Source organism: Ascaphus truei, chromosome 15 (genome assembly GCF_040206685.1).
Source record: "Ascaphus truei isolate aAscTru1 chromosome 15, aAscTru1.hap1, whole genome shotgun sequence".
Lineage (NCBI taxonomy): Eukaryota > Metazoa > Chordata > Amphibia > Anura > Ascaphidae > Ascaphus > Ascaphus truei.
In genome coordinates, this window is record NC_134497.1 from 25,907,771 (window position 1) to 25,932,290 (window position 24,520).

Here is a 24,520-nt window from a genome sequence, read left to right on the forward strand (position 1 = left end):
ATAATAACAGGCAATACGGAACCAGAGGTACAAGCATATGATGATCTCACCGCCCCTTCCTCTCCAGGAATCGCAATTAGGTTTGGAATGGAGGCGCTCCGCCACAGGTGCTCCTAATTGCGACCGCAAGAAGCAACGAACAGCTCGGCGTCTCTGCTACACGTGTCTTTGTATCTGCCTCGATTCGACGCGTTTCACTAGAGAACTAGCTTTGTCAGGAATCTGGCACCCTATCCTACACTTGCTCTTAAATACAATCAATTCGCTCTTCATTGGTGGTGTATGATGGTCTCTGGTGACCGGGGTTGCCACCTCTCCGGGTTTCACCCGGAGACTTCGGGTTTGGCATCCCCTTCTCCGGGCTCCGGGTTTGTCCCCTGAAATCTCCGGGTGGGCGGGTTGTTGCAGACAGGGCAGCACAGTAAGTGACTTCTCATTGCTACATCACTCACAGATCCTCTGCATTTCTCATGGACTGTCTGTGTGCACTTCACTGCCTACTACATCCGGGTCACAGCCCTATGCTCTACTGCACATGCTCACAGGTAGGGGATCATGGGAGTTGTAGTTTTTATTAGACCAGATCGATTGACATAAGCAACACAGTAACATTAGAAACCCTGCTAGAGAACACACACCACCCCCATGTATCTTACCTCCTCTCTCCTCTCTCTCTTCTCCCCCCTCTCTCTTCTCCCCCCCTTTCTCTTCTCCCCCCCCCTCTCCCTCTCTCCTCCCCCTCTATCTCTTCTCTCTTCTCCCCTCTCTCTCTCTTCTCCCCCTCTCTCTCTCTTCTCCTCCCCCCCTCTCTCTCTCTTCTCCTCCCCCCCCCTCGCTCTCTCTTCTCCTCCCCCCTCTCTCTCTCTCTTCTCCTCCCCCCCTCTCTCTCTCTTCTCCTCCCCCCTCTCTCTCTCTCTTCTCCTCCCCCCCTCTCTCTCTCTTCTCCTCCCCCCTCTCTCTCTCTTCTCCTCCCCCTCTCTCTCTCTTCTCCTCCCCCCTCTCTCTCTCTCTCTTCTCCTCCCCCTCTCTCTCTCTCTTCTCCTCCCCCTCTCTCTCTCTTCTCCTCCCCCCCTCTCTCTCTCTCTTCTCCCCCCCTCTCTCTCTCTTCTCCCCCCCTCTCTCTCTCTTCTCCCCCCTCTCTCTCTCTCTTCTCCTCCCCCCCTCTCTCTCTCTCTTCTCCTCCCCCTCTCTCTCTCTTCTCCTCCCCCTCTCTCTCTCTTCTCCCCCTCTCTCTCTTTACAGTAAAGCTGCTTCAGTTCCTCCCTTTTGATAGCAATGAGGTCTTTGTTAAATTAACTCAAGTAAAATAAACTGAGATAAACCATTGTAATAAATTAATATTGATCAGCGATGACTCTGTTTGCAACAATTGTCATCAGCGTTAGTTATAAATAATAGAAATGATGTAAGGTATAATTCCATATACCATTAACACAGCAATAGTGCCAGCAATAGCAGTCTCCCGCCATCTCCTCCTGCAACTACTGTCAATATGGCTGCGCGGCGTCAAATGGCGCTGCGTTGCCATGCCAACGGGAACGTCACGTGACGTAACAGCATCACGTGATGCTCGTTGCCATGACAATGAGACGCCACATGATGTCACGACGTCATGCGGTGCCACGTTGTCATGGCAACTTGACGCCGCGGGACGTTACATAGCATCCCGTTGTCATGGCAACACAGTGTCATTTAAAAAAAAAAATCTCCAGGTTGACCGTCAGTCGAAGGTGGCAACCCTGCTGGTGACGTGGAATTGATGCGCTGCATCTGTGACCAAAGTCACCCGGGTTACATGATACAAAGCCAATCCAAGATGGCCGCCGTCGGGACAAAAACTTACAAACACCTTGTATAACTTTATCAGCCACATTGTCTTAGTGACACAGTGTTGGGATACATGATACAAAGCCAATCCAAGATGGCCGCCATTGGGACAAAAACTTACAAACACCTTGTATAACTTTATCAGCCACATTGTCTTAGTTACACAGTGTTGGGAATGGACAACAGGTCATAAACCCTCTTAAATTGAGTAGTCAGCAAATAAAAGACATTGAATACAGTTAGAAATATACCCAAAAACAATGTTTATACAATACTGATAAAAATTAATTCTAAAAGTGCATTTTGAAAAGAATATAAACATACTTAAAAAATACATACAAATTTGAACTATTGCTAATGTTTGAGATTTTTTTTTTAAATTCTTTATTTATTGTCAACATTTTTATAACTGTAAACACATAACACAATATGATACATTACCAAATCAAACAAATCAATCACAATCCAACATACAAATTATTATGTCGTAGATACAGATTGTTAAACAATAAATACATTCATAAACAAAAACAAAACAAAATTCTCTTATATTAAACTCTGCTAATAAGTCAACTTCATATTTAGTAACCCCGTTTATCCATATTATTCTCATTTTGGCAGATGATTCCTCTCTCGTCTTACAGTATTCTATGACCAGTGAACTCAGACCACGGTAGCCAGAGAATCTCATATTTTAACCTTGTGTCCGTTGTTATATATGAGATCTGTTCCATTCTCATAACCTCCCATACTCTCGACTCCCATTGTCTCATAGTGGGAGCTTCCAGTTTTTTCCAGTTGTCAGCTATAGTACATCTTGCTGCGTTCAGCATATGTATTAGTAGGGATTTCCTAATTCTATGCCCTTCGACCCCTTCCCTGTTTAGCAATAGAATACTCGGGTCTTTCGGGATTCTGATCTTGGTTATATTGAAAATCTGTTCCACTATTTCATCCCAGAAACACTTTATTTTCTTGCACTCCCACCAGATATGTAGCATTGTACCCACCTCCCCACACTCTCTCCAGCGTTTGTCAGATGTTCCTGGATAACATGCGTTCAGTTTTTGTGGCTTATAGTACCACCTATACATTAGCTTATATATATTTTCCAGTATATTCGTCGATATCGAGGAGGTGCTGGCATTACGCCACATTTGTGATGCAGAGTGGTCCCTACCCAAATCCTTTTCCCAAGCTAATACAAATCCGGGCTTAGGTTCAGCTTTGATTTCCAATATTGTTTTATAGATATATGATATATTATGTCCTCTAGCACCAAGTACTACCAACGCCGCTTCGAAAGGATTCAATCTCCTCAACATATTTTTTTTATTTATTTTGGTGTTCATATAGTGGACAATTTGCGTATATTGCCATCTTTCTCCTTCTTTGAAATCAAACTGATCCTGAAAGTATTTAAAATTTCTAATTTCTCCCATGTCCATCAGGTCTCCTAGTCTTAATAGCCCAACTCGGCTCCACTTTTTAAATATTCTAGAGTCCAGTCCTGGGGGGAAATCGGAGTTCCCACATATTGGGGTGAGAGGGCAAGGGAACGTACAGACCCTCTCATCTTTGGATATTTCATCCCACACACATAAAGCTGCACCGATAGTAGGGTGTTCATAGAGATCTATCTTCCTAAGCCAGGGAACCTTATTTGTATCTATATTTTTACAGTAGTTATTTTCAATTTCCACCCACAGTTTATTCTTTGTACAATGATACCATTCAAAAAGAGCGTTCACCTACATCGCAAGATAACCTTATTTTTATTTGGCACGGGAGCACTGACACATTATTAGAGTTTATTAATTACCTAAATGATAACACTTCAGACATTCACCTCACTGTCAATTATCATTCACATCATATAAGCTACCTGGACATTCTCTTTTATATAGACATTAACCAAACCATACAATCTGATGTTTACAAAAAACCCAATTCAAGGAATTCATTTCTTAGAGCGGACAGCTGTCACCCAAGATCTGTTATAAAGGGAATACCCAAGGGTCAGTACCTCAGGCTGAGGAGGAATTGCTCAACACACAGCGATTTTGTCACTCAGTCTGAGGAATTGACAAATAGATTCATAGAGAGGGGGTATGATCGGGAGACACTCCAGGCCACATTACAAGAAGTCACGGAAATTGAACGTGAAACTATACTACCGTCCGGATCCAGAGTAGGGGATGGCTCTCGCCTCCATACTAAGAAAAAAGAGACTAAGGAAGATGGGACTTGTCCTTTGTTTATTTCCCAATTCAATAAATCAAGTTATCAAGTGAACAAAATTGTGAATAAACATTGGGAATTATTAAAAATGGATCCCATACTTCGTGATTACACAGAGAAAGGCCCAAAATTTGTATATAGAAGAGCTAAAACATTGGCCACATTTCTATCACCTAGTGTGATATCTACACCTGTGAAAGATCAAGAACGGTTCCTTACTAAGGGATCATTCAGATGTAATCACTGTAGTATGTGCAATTTCATGAAGCCTGCTCGACATGTCTTCTCCCACAGCCCACATAGACGCCACACCATATATAGCTTTATCAATTGCAACACCACCTTTGTGGTATATCTCATCACTTGTGGCTGTGGGAAGAGATATGTCGGTAGGACCACAAGGGCATTAAAAACGAGGATGCAGGAACATTGTAGATTAATTCGCAAACAAGATACTAACCATCCAGTATCAAAGCATTTTACGGAATGCAGACAGGGAGGCATAAACAGCTTCTCATTTGTGGGCATTGAGAGGATAATTAAAAAAGAAAGAGGGGGAAATACTGTTAAAACATTAGACAGCAGAGAATCCTACTGGATATTCACACTAAACACTAGGTATCCAGATGGGATGAATGTAGAATGGAATATTAACCATTTTTTGAAATAAATATACCTAATCACATTTTGTTCTAATTAACTTTATCATATAGATCCATCATTCTACCCCCCCCTTCTTTCCTAAAGTTACATACCCAACGTTAATATATCCTTATGACATCGCCCTGTTTTATTTAATATATGTATTGCCATTTGCCTAATTAATTACTTCTGGTCCTTTGGAAGTATGCATATAGTATCAAATAAATTGGAATAAGTTATGCATGTATTCTCTATGCTCTCATTGATCTGACCGCAGGACAATAAGATTGTTTATGAGAATTTTTGTTTATCTATATACACAATATACAGCACTCCACCCCATAATTATGTATAAATGCTAAAGATTTAATATAAACCCCATTTCATTAATGTGAGCAAGCAATCTGCTGTTCTTTAAATATAGGTACAAGATATTATATCTTTTTAATTTATTTTAATACTATCATATATATATACATATATATATTTTTCTTATAAATAATATTTCTTTTAATTAATAAAGTTATTTTGTTATAATTGTGTTGTTTAAAAATATAAAAATATATAATTAAGGCAGTTCATATATATATATGCATATGTTTTTTCTATATATGTTTTTTCCATACATGTTTATTTGTTCATATATTCACTGTGTAAATATATATGTGTAATCTTTTCCTTAGTTGATATTTCTTTAGTCCATTATTTGGTAAAAATTATTACTTTATATATAAAATGTTTTGCTTATTACTTTTGATTAATGTATAGTTACACTTTTATCTTTGTATGTGTTGTTGTTGCCAGCTGTTTGCCCAGTGTTTCAGTGGCCGGAATGGGGTATATATACCCTTTACACAGCGTATATTATTTATCTATATATCCCCTGGTTAGCTGTGGACCGTCATCCAGGTTTAAAAAATCAGGGGACTCAGAAGCTCCATCTGCGCATGCGCCGAAAGCGGAGAGTGGGGGAGGATCCTACACGGCCATCAGAGGCGTGCTCTCAGCAGAGGCTGCCCTGAGAGGCGTGCCGATCCTGATTGAGCTCGGCTGGGGCTCGTGGGGGATCCAGGGACACTCTGGCGCGCGGCGCATGCGCGGCTAGATGAAATCCTATTGGTCGGATGACGCATTATGACGTCATTTTTGGCGCGAAAACGGGGCAAACAGCTGCATTTAAACTGACAATTTTACTGTATACAGCACTTCTTGAAAAAGTTCTTTGAACGAAACGCGTTGAAGTTTGCTGCTGTCCCACAACCAGATGTCTGAATAATAAAGGACTTTTAATTGCAAGACCTGCTCTTTCATCATTGCTGTGCGCTGCACACCCTGGCTTTTGGAACTCTTATACCATACAGCTGCACGCTCTGGAAGGGAGACCCTGGGAAGGACAATACGTGAGTACATTAAACCTGGGGCTAACCCAATGAGGAAGGGGGGGTGTCCCTGGACAACCTACCCCATCCTTCAGGGTATCCTATGCCCACCTAAGGTCTAGTACTGTTTATGCAACTATATACCCAGGTCAGGCTCCCTTCCATTTACACAGTCCTAGCACTTTCAGAGCACCATCTACAAACAAAGTACATCGCAAGATAATACTTATTAATATTCGGCAGCCCGAGTCCTCCTTGTGACTTATGTCTTTGCAGCATTTTAATATTAGTCCTTGGTTTTTTAAATTCCCAAATGAATTTATTAATTTTACTTTGAAGCATGGCAATATATTGCTTGGGGACTTTCACTGGGATAGTCTGGAACAGATACATAAGCCTTGGCAGGATATTCATTTTAATACAGTTAATTCTACCTATCCACAAGATAATACTTTTATTCCATCTTTTTAAATCATCTTCTATTACTTTAGCTAGTGGGGTGTAATTAGCCTGGAATAGCTCTTCTACTCTTGATGTTATATTTGTTCCCAAATATTTTATACTTTTATTCTTCCATTCAAAGGGGAAATTTTCTTTTACCTGGTCTGCCAATTCTGCTGACAGATTTATATTGAGAGCCTCTGTTTTTGTTAGGTTCATTTTAAAATTAGATGCTAAACTATATCTTCCTAGCACACTCATTATATTTGGTAATGATACCAGCGGGTTAGTTATTATCAGTAGGATATCATCTGCGTATAATGCGATCTTATGTTCTTTCTCACCTATTTGAACTCCTGTGATATCTGGGTGATTTCTTATTGATTCTGTTAGCGGCTCCATTATTAGAGCATAAATGAATGGGGACAATGGGCACCCCTGTCTTGTACCATTAAGTATGCTAAATGAGTTCGAGATCTGTCCATTTACCTTGACCTTTGCCGATGGGTTACTATATAGGGCCTTTACATACTGTCTAAACATATCACCCGTTGCTATACGTTCCAACATTTTAAACATAAAATTCCACTGCACCCTATCAAAGGCCTTTTCTGCATCTATGGACAGTATCATAGTTGGGGTCTGTGTTTTATTGGCCTGGTTCAGTATATTTATAATTCGCCTAGTGTTATCTTTGGCTTCTCTTTTTGGTATAAATCCAGTTTGATCCCTCTCTATCAATTCCGGTAGGTATTCGTTAAGTCTATTTGCTAATATCTTGGCGAGGATTTTGACATCTACATTTAGAAGCGATATTGGGCGATAGCTTGCACAATTTAGTTTGTCCTTGCCTGGTTTGGGGATAACTGTTATATGAGCTTCTGACATATACTGTGATAGATTAGCCATATCTCTCAGTGTGTTAAACATACTTTGAATATGTACTATTAGGGAGTTGGCAAAAGTCTTATAATAGGTATGTGGCAAACCATCGGGTCCTGGGCTTTTCCCATTAGGCAGATCTTTTATTACCTTTTCTATCTCCTCCCACGTTATGATAGCATCTAATTTAGCTCTTGCCTCAGGTGTGATTGTTTTAGTTTGGATATCCTTCATAAATATTTCTATATCTTCCTCTATATGCTCCCTTTTCCTTTTCTGTACCGCCTCTATATTATATAACTTTTCGTAAAATAGCCTGAACTCCTCCTTAATGACTTTTGGGTCCTGCGAGACTACACCATTGTGACGATAGCTTATGACAGGCTGTAATTTACACCAAATAACTGGGTTTGAACTGAACGAGGCTTAGATATAATAAAGTATATTTATTCCTTTGGATAGGTGAACACACAATATAGTACAGTAACAGGCAAGAATTACACTTACTTTGGGGATGGGGGATGAGAAGTATGTTGCATAGCAATTCTCCAGCAATCAGGTACAATCAAGATGATATCAGAAGACAATGGGTATAGGGATTACCACCGTTTATATATCTTTTGTAACCCTATCCCTAACATTAAGTACAGGTGATAGGTTCGCAATTACCTGTAGCCACTCTCTAACGTGGGAACACATTTTGATACATGCCCCCCTGCTAGTTGGCACATGCGCATTAGAACTCTGGGGTCTCATTTCTGTAGCCCCACATTTGCATCAGGAATGCCAGCCAGTCTGCCAGATGGGTTTTCTGGCAGGATATTCTTTGTTGTGAGGTGTTAAAGGTGACACTTACAGACTGCTCTGGTTTGAGTCATCTCTGCCCACATGTAAACAGTGGAGGTGATAAACTCCTTTGAACAGCACTTAGATTCTAGACATTAGGACGCTTCCCTGGCCATCTTCTGTCCTTTGTCCCAAAGGAATTTCCTCTGGGTCTTGTCCTTGCCTAGGGATTCAGTGTTATTAGTAAAACACAAACATATTAAAATGTCCGGTTCCGTTAGGCTCAGCGGGTCCAAACTTCCCAGTTCTCAATGCCGGAACTGGGACACCATGTGGTCCAATTTGCGACCCGCTAGGACCTCGGGAACCAGAGTTACACAAATACACCTACAACCGTTTCCTATTTTAATACAATAAACTCCGCTGTAAATTAAATCACGGTTTTTCACTAAATCCCCATTGAAAACAACGGGCTTCGCCGCCATAGACTTTCAATGGCAAACCGCTGCCATTGGCGGCTATGGGAATCCGCCGCCATAGACTTTCAACGGGGCAACGCCGTCGTTGAAGTCAATGGGGTTTTTCCGCCATAGCCGGTCAACGGAGATTGGCCGCCATTGGGGTCTATGGGAAAAGTCCCAAACTTTCAAGGGGGTCCATACTCCGTCAGGTTGGTCCAAGAGGGTCAAGGATGGTTCTGCAGCGATGCCTGCGCAGTGACTACAGGTACCCCAAACCCTGGCCCTCTGGACCCTCCGGAACTGGAGATATGGATTCATGTTTTTCAGCTTTTCACACTTGTACGTTTTCTTGAGCTGTTTCTGCCGCCGCCATCGGAACCTATGGCGCGACCCGCTCTATCGGTACGACCCTTCTCGGGGGTCCAGGATTCGGGGACCCGGTGGTGGTCGAGTGGGGGGAGGTCTAGGAACTAGGGACAAAAAGAATTTTATTTCTAGGTGCTCTAGAACTGTTTATTCCCACGCCACTTAACGTTGAAGTTGACTGCTAAGTGATCAAAGCTCTCTTTTAGAAAAAGTATCCGCTTTGCGGTTTTGCGGTTTGGACGGCAGCCAACTCGTTCCTGGAAAGCTCCATCGAGGAATCTCCATTGAAGTCAATGGGCCCATTGACTTACAATGGGAAACCGCCGCTCCTCCTCTCGGACGCCACCTGCTGGTCTTCACAGGAAACAGGACCAAAACAGCAAGATTCGCCATTGAAACGCATGGAGCTCCAATGGCGGCCTATGGGACCCTGCAAAATGGTGCCTGAAAAGGCGGGAAAATTACACAAAGGGCTATAATCACTAATGAATTATTAACCCTTGCACTCCTGGATGGATCCCAGTGTGTGTGTGATGCAGACACTGAATAAACCAGATATTACAATAAAGCATTTGAACAGGGGAATATACATTTACATGTTATAACAAGGGTTAAATCACATTTCTGGGCCTCAGCCCAGTTAACCCCTTGTCTCCCTGGTGAGGTCAGGGGATGGTCAAATGGGGTGCAACCCCTTTAATACTGGGCCACCCCCTTTCTCCCTCTACACCTCCCCTTCTTAATGGGTGACCTGTGGCCCACTGGCCCTAACGGGGAGTGAGGCACTGCTGGCACCATTAATGAATTCAGTCTCAGAGGGATAGTCCTGGCGTGAAAGTCCATCAGCATTGCTGTTTTCACTGCCCTTTTTGTGCTGAATGGTAAATTCAAATTCTTGTAAAGCCAAGCTCCATCTCAGCAACTTGGCATTTTCCCCTGACACCCTCTGTAGCCAACTCAGATGGTTGTGGTCTGTGATGACCGTGAAAGCCCTCCCATATACATAGGGCTGGAGCTTTTTGAGTGCCCACACAATGGCCAAGCACTCCTTCTCAATGGTGGCATATGCCACCTCCCTGGGGAGCAGTTTGCGACTAAGATACACCACAGGGTGCTCTCTGCCGTCGTCCCCCACCTGGCTCAGTACAGCTCCAATACCAAAGTCTGAGGCATCAGTCTGAATGAGAAAATGCTTGGTATAGTCTGGGGCTGCCAGTATGGGGGCTCCAGCAAGCGCAATTTTCAGTGCCTGGAAAGCAGTTTCACAGGCAGGAGTCCAGGTAACAAGCACAGGCAGTTGCTTCTCAGTCAGATCAGTCAGGGGTTTGGCCACGGCGCTGTACTGTGGGACAAATTTCCTATAGTACCCTGCGGTGCCCAAAAATGCCATGACCTGTTTCTTGGTTTTTGGAACAGGCCACTGAACTATGGCTTCTACCTTGGCTGGCTCTGGTTTGAGATGCCCTCCACCCACCATGTGCCCTAAGTACAGGACTTCTGCTATCCTTACCATACACTTAGTGGGTTTTAAGGTAAGCCCAGCCTCCCTGATCCTATCCAGCACCGCAGCTACATGTCCTATGTGGGATTCCCAGGAATTACTAAAGACAGCAATGTCATCTAAGTAAGCCCTGGCATAGCTCTGCATCCCTTCCAGTAACCTATTGACCAGGCGTTCAAAGGTAGCCGGGGCATTCTTCATCCCAAATGGCATCACCAAAAACTCATAGAGGCCACTTGGAGTGATGAATGCTGACTTCTCCCTAGCCTCCAGGGTCAGTGGGATTTGCCAATAGCCTTTGCTCAAATCCATGGTGGTCAGATACTTTGCCCCCGCGAGTTCATCTAGTAACTCATCCATGCGGGGCATGGGGTAAGCATCTGACACCGTCCCAGCGTTGAGCAACCGGTAGTCCACACAAAACCGGGTGGTCTTGTCCTTTTTAGGAACTAGGACTACTGGACTTGCCCAAGGGCTCTGGGATGGAGTAATTACCCCTAGGGTCAGCATCTCCTCTATCTCTCTCTCCATACTTGTCTTGACCTCTGCTGACACTCTATAAGCGTGCTTATGCAGAGGCTGCAGGTCCCCTGTGTGCACTGGGTGTTTTGTGAGATGTGTGGTCCCTGGCATGTCAGTGAAGAGGGCACTAAACTGAGCTAGCATGTACCTGGCTTCTCCCTTCTGCCTAGCACTGAACTGTGCCCCTATCTCCACCTGCTCCACAGTGTTTTCCTGCCTAGCCTGCCCTAGGAGATCAGGCAGAGCATTGCTTGCCGGATCCTCCAGCAGTGGGCTACAAATGGCCAGCACTGCTCCCATACTCGGTGCTCTGTATTCCTTCAACATGTTAATGTGATATGTCTTGTGCCTCTCAGGCGCTACCTGTACAACATAGTTGCACTCATTCACCTTTCGGATAACCGAGTACGGTCCCGACCAGGCAGCCATCAGCTTGTTCTCCCGAGTGGGTTTGAGAACAAGCACTTGCTGTCCTGGGATGAATTCTCTGCTACGGGCATGCTGGTCATACCATTGCTTTTGCTTGGTCTGAGCAGCCCTGAGGTGATCCTGGGCCACCCCCATGAGCATCTCTAACCGGTCTCTGAGATATACTACATACTGGATCACTGAAGCATCAGTAGCAGTAGTCTACCCTTCCCATCCCTCACGGAATAGGTCCAGAGATCCACGTACCCTGCGGCCATATAGTAGCTCGAAGGGGGAGAAGCCTGTAGATTTTTGCGGTACCTCTCGGTATGCAAACAGCAAGTGCTGCAGGTGAATCTCCCAGTCTTTCCCCTCCGCCCCTATGTAGGTCCGAAGCATCTGCTTCAGAGTACCGTTAAACCTCTGACACAATCTGTTTGTCTGGGGATGGTAAGGGGTAGTGCGCCGGTGCTGTACACCGCATGCATCCCAGAGAAAATGTAACAGTTCACTCATGAACTGCGACCCCTGATCGGTTAGGATCTCACTAGGGAAACCTACCCCGGCCAGAAGTAACGCTGTAATAACCGGGCTCGCGTTCTGGTGACCCCCTGATGTCCCGCTAATGGAATAGAGTGAGCTACCCGTAACAATTGCTGTCGGTACCCCTGGGGCACTACTAGCTGTCGCTTACCGGTCACCCCCTCCTCTATCCCCGGGTTCCCTTCCTCTCTGTACAGGAGTCCCTTATGCCATAGGCAGTGCTCAGTGCCCTCCCCTGCCTGAGATTCGGACGCCCGAAGTCTCACGCCGGCCAGGGTAGGGTCTGTCTTCACTGCCTCCCTAAACTGGGCTCCTAATTCTGGCCACCCCCCAGTCATGTAATTGTCCGGAGAATGGGGAAGGGTGAGGGGAAACAGTAAGTCAGTCTGTGGTTGCAACTGATCCTGGCTTACCTCCCGGGGCTCCTCTGCGCCCTCCGCTAACGTTGGTCCCAAAGGCTGGGGGACTGGAGTGGCCGCCGCCAGCATTGCCGCTGTCTGGCTCCGGGTAACCGCCGCCACTGCAGCAGGCTTTGGCACACGGTCATAGGTGCAGGTCATCGGTCCCAGGTCGTTGCCCAAAAGAATTTCAGCATCCAAACCAGGTAAAACCCCCACCTCCCGCACACCCTTGCCCTCCCCCCAATCCAAAAAGATTCGGGCCACCTGCAAGAAACGTGGCTCTCCGTCGGCCACAGTGATCTGTATCCCAGGGCCTGGGAGCAATTCCTCTGGCCAGACCATATCAGGTCGGACCAGGGTCACTGCAGCTCCTGAATCCAGCAAGCCGACTGCTTGCCGGTCACCGACTGTGACCGGGGTGAGATGTTTGCTCCGGCCATCCGTCTGCTGCAGGTCTGCGCTGAGATGTCCTCCGCTCCTGGCTGTAGGCACCGATGAAACCGGGATAGAGGTGACACGGGACGTCTCGCTGGGAGTTGTTTCCATGACCGGTCCTGGTTCTTTGGTGGAAGCCACCCGCACGCGGGCTACCGGCTTCGCAGCTGGGGTGCGTTGCCCCTGATGGGGTCTGTTGGAACGCAGGGGTTCCAGGCAATCTGGTCTGAGGTGACCAGTGCTGTTACAGTTGTAGCACCGGCGCTCATGTCGGAGCTCCCCCGCCTTTTGTGAACTGCTGCCCGCTGGCGGCTTCTGAGTCCATTGGGGGGTACTAGCAGATTTCTTGGCCGGCGCTGCCGCCGCTTTGGCTGGTGCCTTGGCAGTCATCTGGGCTCAGCTGACCACATTGTCGTCTGTAAGCCTCGCCGCCTCTGTGTAAGTCTTGGGCTTTTTCTCATACACCCAAGCCCTCACCGCCGGCGGGCACTGCTGCATGAACTGCTCCTGAAAGATGAGGTCCAGCAGGCGTTGGTAAGTCCTGGCCTCATAGCCCTCCACCCAGCGGATCCCGTATAAAGCCATGCGGGTCACATAGGTGACGTAGGACTCCTGAGGGTGCCTCTCCTCCGGAATTTACCCCGGTAAGCTTCAGGGGTAAAACCGTGCTGAAATAGCAATAGTTCTTTCAGGTGGTCATAATCATCAGCATACTCCTCTGGAAGCGCCATCATTGTCTGCTTAGCCAAGCCGGAGTAGCGTGTCCAAGCGTGCAACTCTATGCTGGGGAAGCACCCTGTACCGCCGGCACTGCGTTTCAAAGTTCTTTAAAAAACTGTCGATCTGATCAGTGCCTTCCACGTACTTGGTGAGACTGTGCTTGTCCAGTTGGAGTTCATCTTTGCGGGGTTGGACCGGGGGGCAATAAGCGGGTCTGTTCACTGCCATAGAGATAAACTGTAGCCGCTCCTCCGCTGTCCCTCGGTCTCCCCACGTCGTAATCAGTGCTAACATTTCAGGGGTAAATGGACTGGTGGCCGCAGCCATCAGTGCCCTTCCTGTTGCACTGGCCCCGGGAGGTGCACTTGTCCCCTCCCCGGGATTCTGCCACCCCGGCACTGGGTTCAGTCCCTGATCTCCGGGTGGCTGTACAAGGGCAAGCTGAGCCGTATCCTGAGACTCTGCAAGCCGGGCTTCATATTCCATTTAAGCGGAATTGCACGAATGAGGAGGATTTTGAGTCACAGTCTGAAATTTTAACAAAAAGGTTTTTAGAACGAGAATATAAAAAAGAGAAATTAGATGAGGCCATTTGTAAAACCAGACTATTGGACAGAAAAGACCTTTTAAAACCTAGAGCGAAAGGGGATAATTCCAGCCAAAAGACACATTTAGATTGGGCCTTTCTTACTTATTATAACAGAGAAGCAGTCAATATAAGGAAAATAATAAGAAAGCACTGGCATTTAGTGAAAAATGATCCAGTGCTTAAAGAAATCGTACCTGATATGTCTCAAGTTATATATAGGAAAGTAAAAATCTGAAGAATCAACTAGCTTCTAGTACCCTGATAGAGGAAAAGAAGATCCCTAATGAGAATTGGTTGAGACCGATTAAAGGCTTTTTTTGGCTGTCTTTCATGTAAGGCCTGTAAGAATAAAGATACAACTAACAGGTCCTTTCGGGCAAATGTCACAGGAGAAACTTTTGACATTGACAGCCATATCACGTGTCTTACAGAATATGTCATTTATGTACTGGAGTGCCCATGCGGCCTCCAATACATAGGGAAGACAACACGACCTCTCAAAGTGAGAATTTTAGAACACCTGGGTAACATCAGAAGAAAACTTCCCACACACAGTGTATCTCGACATTATGAACTGTGCCACCAATCAGATCCCAATAGCTTGAAATATAAAGGGATTGAACACGTAAAACTACACTGGAGGGGCGGTAACAGGGAGACAGAATTAACAAAGAGAGAAACACACTGGATTTATAAATTAAAAACTCTGATCCCGTCAGGTCTCAATGCTGATTTTGAGTTGGGAGCTTTCTTAGTGTGATTATACCTTATTTTACTTTAATTTGTAATACATTTTTCTTTACTGACGTTTGTAATGAGATGTGAAACCAGTGATGTTCAGATGGGTGAATGTACCATGTTTCATTGCTGTTTTTTATGCTTTTTTCTTTTACATGTACGTTTGATACATATCGGATTCACTAAGGTATGTAGTTGCTTTCAATGAAAATGACTGGAGATCTTATATATTCAAAAAGCAATTACTAATATTTTTTCCAACAACCAGTATTATTACAATTTAAATTTTTTAAATAAATAGACTACTGGTTGGGATTTGTATATTGTCCCAAAAATCATTCTGCTTTTTTATTACTTTTTACGCTTTTGGACCATGATACATCACCCGAAATGATAGTGGATTTTTGTAGTCTTTCTTACTGTTTTATAATTTCATTTTGTGCCTGTAACAGGGGACTTATCCCTGTTCAGTAATGTGCCTTTAATCCAGCAGTGTGGTGGTTAACTGCTGGTAGTCAATTAACAAACACCACCTGCCTGATTGCTTACAAAAGCCTGTCCTTTTGAGACAGGAAGGAGAGATTCCTTAGTCCACAACTGGGCTGAACCAAGGAAGGGACACTTGTCTTGACCCCTGCCAGAAGAAATAGCAGAGCTGCTTTCAAGACACAAGGGGACAAGATTCTAACTTGGAGCCTGACATTTTCTGTGCACACAAGGGTGCGGATCCAGGAGAGCAGAGAAGCTTCCCCTAGAGCTGCCAGCTAACAGATAAGACTTTTTCATATAAGACTATTATCTAGGTCTGTGTATTGATAAATGTCTCCATGATTTGGGGCTGGAAAAGAGCCTAGCTAACCAACCCAGTCAGAGAGGGTTGAGCTATATGTGTAGATAGTCTCCAAAGCAGAGATAGGTTTTCTTTGTTTAGCTCACTATTTCACTTATGTTGATTTTTGCTGTTTTTTTTTTTTTTTCAACTTTGTTTTTATTGGTTTTTAGTGCATACAACCATTTGGTTACATTACGTTGATAATTATTCCATGTATACACTTAACTTGCAAGGACAAACTTCAAATGACGGACGCACTTTGGGGAGACCCACAGGACAAGACATTGACAGACATACAACATCTACGGAGAGATAGGGGGGGGGAGGAGGGGGGAGTAGGGAGGGAGAGGCGTAGCCGAGACTCACACCACCTGATGATCCGATGACCTGAGCCGCCACTGCTATCACCCTGCTTTTGACCACCTCGCAGAGAGCCCTGAGCCAACTCCGCATCCGCTTTTCGACTTCGTTCCCGTTGGGATAATACTACAACCCTGGGGGATCCCTGCCGTCCGAACGTCCCGTGTAACTCCCCGCCCAGCATCCAAGGAGAACCCACTTCCATCTATCAAAGCCATATTGTGGCCTCATTCATCCCCTGAATATCGGTCTGGGCCAACCACAGTGACCAGACTTTTTCGAATTTATCGGCCGAATCGTTGACTAAACTCGTCAACTTCTCCATTCGGCAAATGAACCAAATTCTGTTCCTGATTTTGTCTATAGAAGGAATCGCATTCTGATTCCACAATGCTGCGGTCTCACACCTCATAGCGGTAGCAAAGTGTGCTATCAGCTTGTTACCCGACCGCGATACCTCATTCGTAGGTTTACCTAATAAAAATAGCCACGGGTCCAGCTGAATTTGGAGCCCTAAGAAGATCCTCTGCAGCCAATCTCGGATCTGGGTCCAGATCGGCACTATTTTCGGGCAAGACCACAGCATGTGAACCAGATCCCCTTGTTCCCCGCACTGCCTGGGGCAGAGCGGGGAAGATCCCCGATTGAATTTAGCTAATCTAACTGGGGTGAGATACCAACGTAGTAATACTTTATACGAGTTCTCCTTCAATGTTGTGCAGATGGAGCTAGTGGCCGCGGCCTTAAATACCGCGGCCCAGTCCTCGTCCTCTAGTTGGCCCTGGAGATCCTCTTCCCATTGAACCATAAAACGGGGTTTGACTGTCCTGTCTGTGTCAGTATTGACCACCTCTCTGTACAAGTCAGAGATCAGTCCCCTTGTGCCTGTCCCGCGCACACAGAGCTTCTCAAAATTCGTCAGCGGTGGTCTCACCGGGTGTGCTTTATAATATGCCCTGACCTGGAGGTATTTCATAAAATCCGTGTTAGGAATGCCTGTTTCCGACTGTAATGATTCGAAGGATTTGATCTTTCCTTTAACCTCCAGGTCCTTCAACCGTCTAACCCCCGATTTACGCCAGAGCGGGAAGCTCTTATCTGTCAGGCCAGGAGCAAAGTCCGGGTTGCCATATAAAGGTGCCATCAGAGTATGTTTGGAGGTTAATAAGCTGTTATCTTTGGAAGCCTCCCAGACCGAGAGTGAGTTGAGTACAGAGGTCAGTGGAATGAGAATATCCCTCACCCGTTTCCTCGGGTACCAGATCAGGTCCATGAGCTCCAGCGGGGCGCACACCTCCCTCTCCAGCGCCACCCACCGTCTCAGCCCAGGATCTCCGTGCCACTGCGTAATTTGGCACAATTGTGCCGCTTTGTAGTAGGAAATAACACTCGGAACCGCTAGGCCACCAGCTTCCTTAGCTTTCTGCATCGTTTTTACTTTAATACGTGGTTTTCTACCATTCCAAATAAATTGAGATATTGATTTTTGAAGCCCTGTAATGTCTGCTCTTACCACGGGAATCGGGAGAGTTTGAAACAGATATAGAATCCGGGGAAGGACGTTCATCTTGACGCTATAGATCCTCCCTAACCAGGAAATACCATATGCCTTCCAATCCTGCAGCTCTTTTTTTAGAGTCCTCAGCAGTTTGGGATAGTTAGCCGAATATAAGGAGCTTATCCGTTTTGTAATCTGCACTCCTAGGTACTTCATGGAGGAAGGACGCCATCTAAACCCGAAATTGAGTTCTATCAGCTTCTCCATCTCTCTTGGCATGTTGAGGCTTAAGGCCTCTGATTTGGATTGATTTATTTTAAAGCCTGAGATCTGGGCAAACCGCTCTAGAAGCTCGAACAGATTGGGTAGCGAGACGAGCGGCTTAGTAAGGGTTAGAATGATGTCATCTGCGTACAAAGCCACTTTGTGCTCCTGTGAGTGGATTTGCACCCCAGAGATATCAGCGTTGTTACGAATTTGTGCTGCAAGTGGCTCGATGCATAGGGCGAAGAGCAGGGGCGAAAGCGGACACCCCTGTCTCGTGCCGCTTTTAAGATTTTTGCTGTTTTAAGCGACAGGCACAATAAAGCCTTGTTATAATTTCACCTTACAAACAGTCTCCATTGTGTACCTCTGCACATGTCCTCCTACATGGCAGTGGATATTCACAGTTGAGTGCAAATAGCCGCACATCTATTCACAGTTGAGTGCAAATAGCCGCATGGCTATTCACAGTTGAGTGCAAATAGCCGCACGGCTATTCGCACTCAGTAGAAAATAAAATGGAAAAAAATAAACATCCCAGCCAGGAATCGAACCCTGGTCCACTCTGCTAATGGCCTGGAGCATAACCACTGAGCTATAAGACTTTCAGATGCTCTTGTAGTGAATAAAGGCATATAAACCTACTGACATTACAGTGTTCATAACAGCTCGGCTATTCGCACTAAGTTAAGTTGAGTGCAAATAGCCGCACGTCTATTCGCACTCAGTAGGAAATAAAATGGAAAAAAAAGACAGAACACTCTCCGTTTCTCTCTCACCCTCTCTCTCTGTCTCTCACCCTCTCTCTCTGTCTCTCACCTTCTCTCTCACCCTCTCTCCGTCTCTCACCCTCTCTCCGTCTCTCTCACCCTCTCTCCGTCTCTCTCACCCTCTCTCTGTCTCTCTCACCCTCTCCGTCTCTCTCACCCTCTCTCCGTCTCTCTCACCTTCTCTCCGTCTCTCTCACCTTCTCTCTCACCCTCTCTCTGTCTCTCTCACCTTCTCTCTCACCCTCTCTCCGTCTCTCTCACCCTCTCTCCGTCTCTCTCACCCTCTCTCTGTCTCTCTCACCCTCTTTCTGTCTCACCCTCTCTCTGTCTCACCCTCTGTGACGGTAGCTTTGTAACAGGCTATTAATAATACACACCAAAATATAACTGGGTTGAACTGAACGAGGCTTAGATATGATAAAATATAATTTATTCCTTGAAAAAGGTGAACACAACAAGATAGTACAAATAACAAACAAAATATGACACTTACTTAAAGGTTTGGACAAGAAAAGCCATCAGGATACAGGATGGGCCATTTCTTCCATAATTCAGGTTCAGATGTAGTCATCACAGCAATACATGAAGACGATGAAGACCATACATGAAAAGACAATAGCCATAGGCTGAGCCTGGTTCTTATACAATTATTTCCCATTGAACACAACCTAAACCCAGCCCCTCTCATAAATCCGTGGTGAGGTTGATAGTTTACCCCAGAGTAAAACTCCTCCCACCCAAGGACGTTAAAAACTGCTTTTCCTATCTAAATAACTTCATAACTCCAGTTCAGTAATACTTACTGGCACGCGAGACATATTAATACATTCCAGCACGCATGATGCTCCCAATAAGACTAAATATTACCATGTAATATTAAAATTAAGAGAGATATTAATATCTGTCTCTTAGGACCTGCTAGACATCATGTGTCTGTAATCGTTATTTGCGACTCGGTCCCCCGGTTACACATATGTAACTCTTAGCATGTTCAGCCGAGGACATCTCATAATATTCTTATATTTAATAAGGTCACTCATTCTGAGATCTCCTTGCGTAACCGCACCCCTGGCTCCCATCAAGAAATCCTTTGAAGCTGGGCTGTGTGTAGTGAACATTTGTCACCATTGCTATATTTCACACCCAATGCCCCAGACCTTCTGTCCTAGCTGTCTCCCAGCAATATACCCTTGGCCTGCAAATTAGGTATTAACATACTGTACACTAAAAACCCCCTCTGTACTTTTCACACCCAACTTCAATCAAGCCTGTTGAAGCCCAGATTTTTTTGAAAAGAACCCACACATTTGTATTTTCCTAAACTGTAGCTCATTAACTCCTTAAGCCTCCCGCATCAATCCCAGTGTATGTGTGGGTGCAAACACTGGAACAGAAACAAATCATTTTTACAGGGGAATATACATTAGGATGCTGAAGCAAGGTAAAAACACATTACTGGACCACAGTCCAGTTAACCCCTTGCTTCCCAGGTGAGAGTAGAGGGGGGCCAAATGGGGTGTAACCCCTTTAATCCTCTCTCTCATGACACCCTCTCTCTGTCTCACTTTCTCTCTGTCTCACAATCTGGATCTGGATATTTTATTTACCCTGTATATCTTAACTGCCCTATACTACACCGAAATAACCTATACTGCTTCCTTCCAGATCTAACTCTCGAGCTTCACACAGAAGACATCGGAATCCCCCGTAACCCAGAAGACAGGTGGGGAACACCTCCCCTCCAATGTATAACATTGCGGGAATGAGGTACCTGGACATTGAGGGTCTGCGGATCAGGTAAGATCCCAGGTGGGATTGCTGCTTTAAATATTGTGAAGCGGGGGCATCCAGGCACTAGTTAAGGGGTGCAGGAAACTAGTCATTCACATCTGGCTTTTTTTTCTAGATTCGACATTTATACACACACACACACATAACAAGGACTAATTGTAGTATAATGTAATACAATAAATAAACTTATGTCAAAAACGAATGTTCTTACTAGGAATTTATTCAATTTATTTCATTTATGTTTTTTTTAAAAGTTCCTGCTTCTGTGTTATCTTGGATCTCCCTGGTTTTGACCTCTGCTCAGCGGCACTGCTTCACCTTGCGCACTGCCGTGGGCAGCAGTCTCATCCCCCCACAGTCGCTCCGTCTCCGGGATGCCTGGGGGCGCGCGCATTCAGGTCTTCTACCCTCTCACAAGTGAGGTCCCGCCTCCCGCTTGGTCCGCGCGTTCCCCTCGCACACAGCAGGGGTAATTATTCCACCTTCTCTTTTGCCTATCACTGCCCTTGCTGGGGCCACTCCCTCGGTTGCCATTGGTCCCTGGTCCTTTATATGCCTGCTCAGCTATTCCTTCTTTGGCTGAGCATAGTTCCCTGTAGCCTTGTGTTACCTACGTTCGTGCCTTGCCATGTCCTTAGTGCTTTCACCTCGCTCTCGCATTCGCTCCGGTGTACCGACCCGACTTGATTTAGGACTCTTTCTGGAAATCGACCTCGGCTTGCTTCCTGACCATCCGACCTCTCCAACCCTCGACCTCGGCTTTCGGATACCAACCAACCACCCGGCTCCAACCCACGATCACGGCTCTCGGCACCGACCACTCTCCTGGCTCCTCCCTACTACCTATTACAGAGACAATTTGAATGAACTTCTTGTATTTTTTATTATTTATTTTTTATATTTTTTCTCACAGCCAGTTTGCTATATTGCTGGCTACTGATACGATTTCATTTGGCTGTATAATTTGAAGTCTACATCACTGTTTTTCAGTTCCATCTATATATTAATTTATAGCTAAATACATGGAAATCTAATTATACTGCTAGTCTTTACCCCACTAAATTCCCTAATCTTGGGTCTTGTCCTGTTTTTTGCACCAAATGCAATATTCTACACAAATACCAAGGTTTTTGTTTTAAAATCATTATTCAGGCAGCATTCACTAGACAATTTAACCCCTACATTTCTGCCCACTTGGTATTTTTCGCTATATATATATATATATATATTGTGACAGAGTCACTGACTCAGTAGGCTGGAACAGTGAATGGAGAGACGCTGCAGCCAGTACACAGAGCGTTAATCTCCTCAGACAGAGAAAGCACAGCTGAAGACTGATTAAACAGGGGCTGAACTCATCAGTGAAACAAGTGCTTTAAAAAGCAGGAAGTTGCTCACAGAAGGTGAGCTTGTTTTTCCACGTGAGGGTGGAGAGACCTCTCCCGGCTAGGAAGCTGTAGCTGCTGCTGCTCTGGTCCCCCAGTCCTGCGAAGAGCTTTGCTGCTGGGACCAGCTGGGACCCCAACCCAGGATAAAGATACAGATTGCTGCGAGCTGGACACAGCCTGCTCCCCGGAACCGTGTTCCTGTTTGCTGTTGGAGCTGCAACACAGAAGACTTTATTATTATACTTATTGGTTATCCTTTGTGTAGCACAAGTTTTGGGCATGACCAGATTAGCTGGCTGTCCTGATAGTAAGGGCTCAAGAAGTGAGTTAGTTTCCCTAACGGGACTAGGCTTTAATTTCTAGAAAGTTGTTTTTTTAAAGGGACAGTGCACCCGTACTTTATTTTGGTTGTGGCTAATAAACCACTATAGTTGAACGTTTCCCATCGTGTCTGGCGTCTTACTGACCCCGCCGCGAGGCCATCCTGCCACAATATATATATATATATATATATATATATATATATATATATATACAGTGCTCGACAAATAATGATAACCAGTCGCCCGTTGCGAGTGGATTTAGGCCGCTGGCGAGCCGTGCTGCAGCTCTATGAATTCCCCTGCTCCTGCCATTTTTTTTTTTTTTTTAATAAATAAATAATCTCCCTCCCTGATTGGGTTAACGCGGGGAAGAGCTCCTTCCCCTGATCTCCTCCCCCTCCTGATCTCCTCCCGTGAGTCAGGGGGAGCCCGGCCGGGTGCCTGTTCATTACATTTTAAAAAAAGTAAAAAAAAAAATGGCGGCGATTTTCCTTGGTCCCGGCGCGCATGCACAGGGCAAGCAGGGTGTCCTGCCCTCTGTGCTGCCTGTGGGCCCTCTGTGCTGCCTGTGGGCCCTCTGTGCTGCCTGTGGGCCCTCTGTGCTGCCTGTGGGCCCTCTGTGCTGCCTGTGGGACCTCTGTGCTGCCTGTGGGCCCGCTGCCTGCCCCCCCCCAGCAACCCAGAATCCCCCGCACCCTCACCCCCGCTCCCCACGTGGGACGGAGGGGGAAGCCCAAAACAAGCGCCGCGCGCAATCTAGCCCCCTCCGCTCCCTCCCCCCTCCGCTCCCTACGTGGGACGGAGGGGGAAGCCCAAAGCAAGCCCCGCGCGCAAACCACGTGGGACGGAGGGGGAAGCCCAAAGCAAGCCCCGCGCGCAACCCACGTGGGACGAAGGGGGAAGCGCCAACCCAGCTTCCCCCGTGCGCGCCTCCTGCGCATGATCTCCCCCTAATCACCTGCCCCCGATCCCCGCTTGGTGTTCGGGGAGCGTGCTTCGGGGGGGAGGGGCCTGCTGCCGTGCGGAGGGGCCTGCTGCCTTAAGGAGGGGCCTGCTGCCTTAAGGAGGGGCCTGCTGCCGTGCGGAGGGGCCTGCTGCCTTAAGGAGGGGCCTGCTGCCGTGTGGAGGGGCCTGCTGCCTTAAGGAGGGGCCTGCTGCCGTGCGGAGGGGCCTGCTGCCGCGTGCGACCCGGTGAGTGTGTGTGTGAGTGACAGAGTGAGTGTCTGTGTCTGTCTGTGAGTGAGTGTCTGTGAGTGAGTGTCTGTGAGTGAGTGTCTGTGAGTGAGTGTCTGAGTGAGTGTGTCTGTGAGTGAGTGTGTCTGTGTGTGTGTCTGTGTGTGTGCCTGTGTGTGTGTGCGTGCCTGTGTGTGTGTGTCTGTGTGTGTGGGTGTGTGTGTGTCAGAGCGAGTGTGTGTCTCTGAGTGTCTCTGAGTGAGTGTGTCTCTGAGTGAGTGTGTCTCTGAGTGTGTCTCTGCATGAGTGTCTCTGTGTGTGTGTCTCTGCGTGAGTGAGTGTGTCTGAGTGAGTGTGCCTGTGTGTGTGTGCCTGTGTGTGTGTGTCTGTGTGTGTGTGTGTCTGTCTGTGTGTGTCTGTGTGTGTGTCTGTGTGTGTGTGTCAGAGTGAGTGTGTGTCTCTGAGTGTCTCTGAGTGAGTGTGTCTCTGAGTGAGTGTGTCTCTGAGTGAGTGTGTCTCTGAGTGAGTGTGTCTCTGAGTGAGTGTGTCTCTGCGTGTGTGTCTCTGCGTGTGTGTCTCTGCGTGTGTGTCTCTGCGTGTGTGTCTCTGCGTGTGTGTGTCTGCGTGTGTGTGTCTGCGTGTGTGTGTCTGCGTGTGTGTGTCTGCGTGTGTGTGTCTCTGCGTGAGTGTGTCTCTGCGTGAGTGTGTCTCTGCGTGAGTGTGTCTCTGCGTGAGTGTGTCTCTGCGTGAGTGTGTCTCTGCGTGTGTGTCTCTGCGTGTCTGTGAGTGTGTGTGTCTGTGAGTGTCACCCTCTCCCTGTGTCGCCCTCGCCTTCTCCCTGTGTCGCCCTCGCCCTCGCATTCTCGCCCTCGCACTCTCTCTGTCTTTGTCTCACATTCTCTCTCTCTGTCTCTCTTTTTCTGTGTGTCTCTCTTTTTCTGTCTGTCTCTCTTTTTCTGTGTGTGTCTCTTTTTCTGTGTGTGTCTCTTTTTCTGTGTGTCTCTCTTTTTCTGTGTGTTTCTCTTTTTCTGTGTCTCTCTCTTTTTCTGTGTTTCTCTCTCTCTGGCTCTCTGGCCGAGTCCATAGAAGGACAGGCCGCGCTGAGCCGTGCGTCCGCAGGCGTGCTGAGGCGCTGGATTTTTCAGCCGACAGCAAAACTGTTTTTCAGAGCACTGTCGGCTGAAAACATCCAATCAGCGCGGAGCAGCGTCAACGTCACGGCGCCATGACGTTGACGTC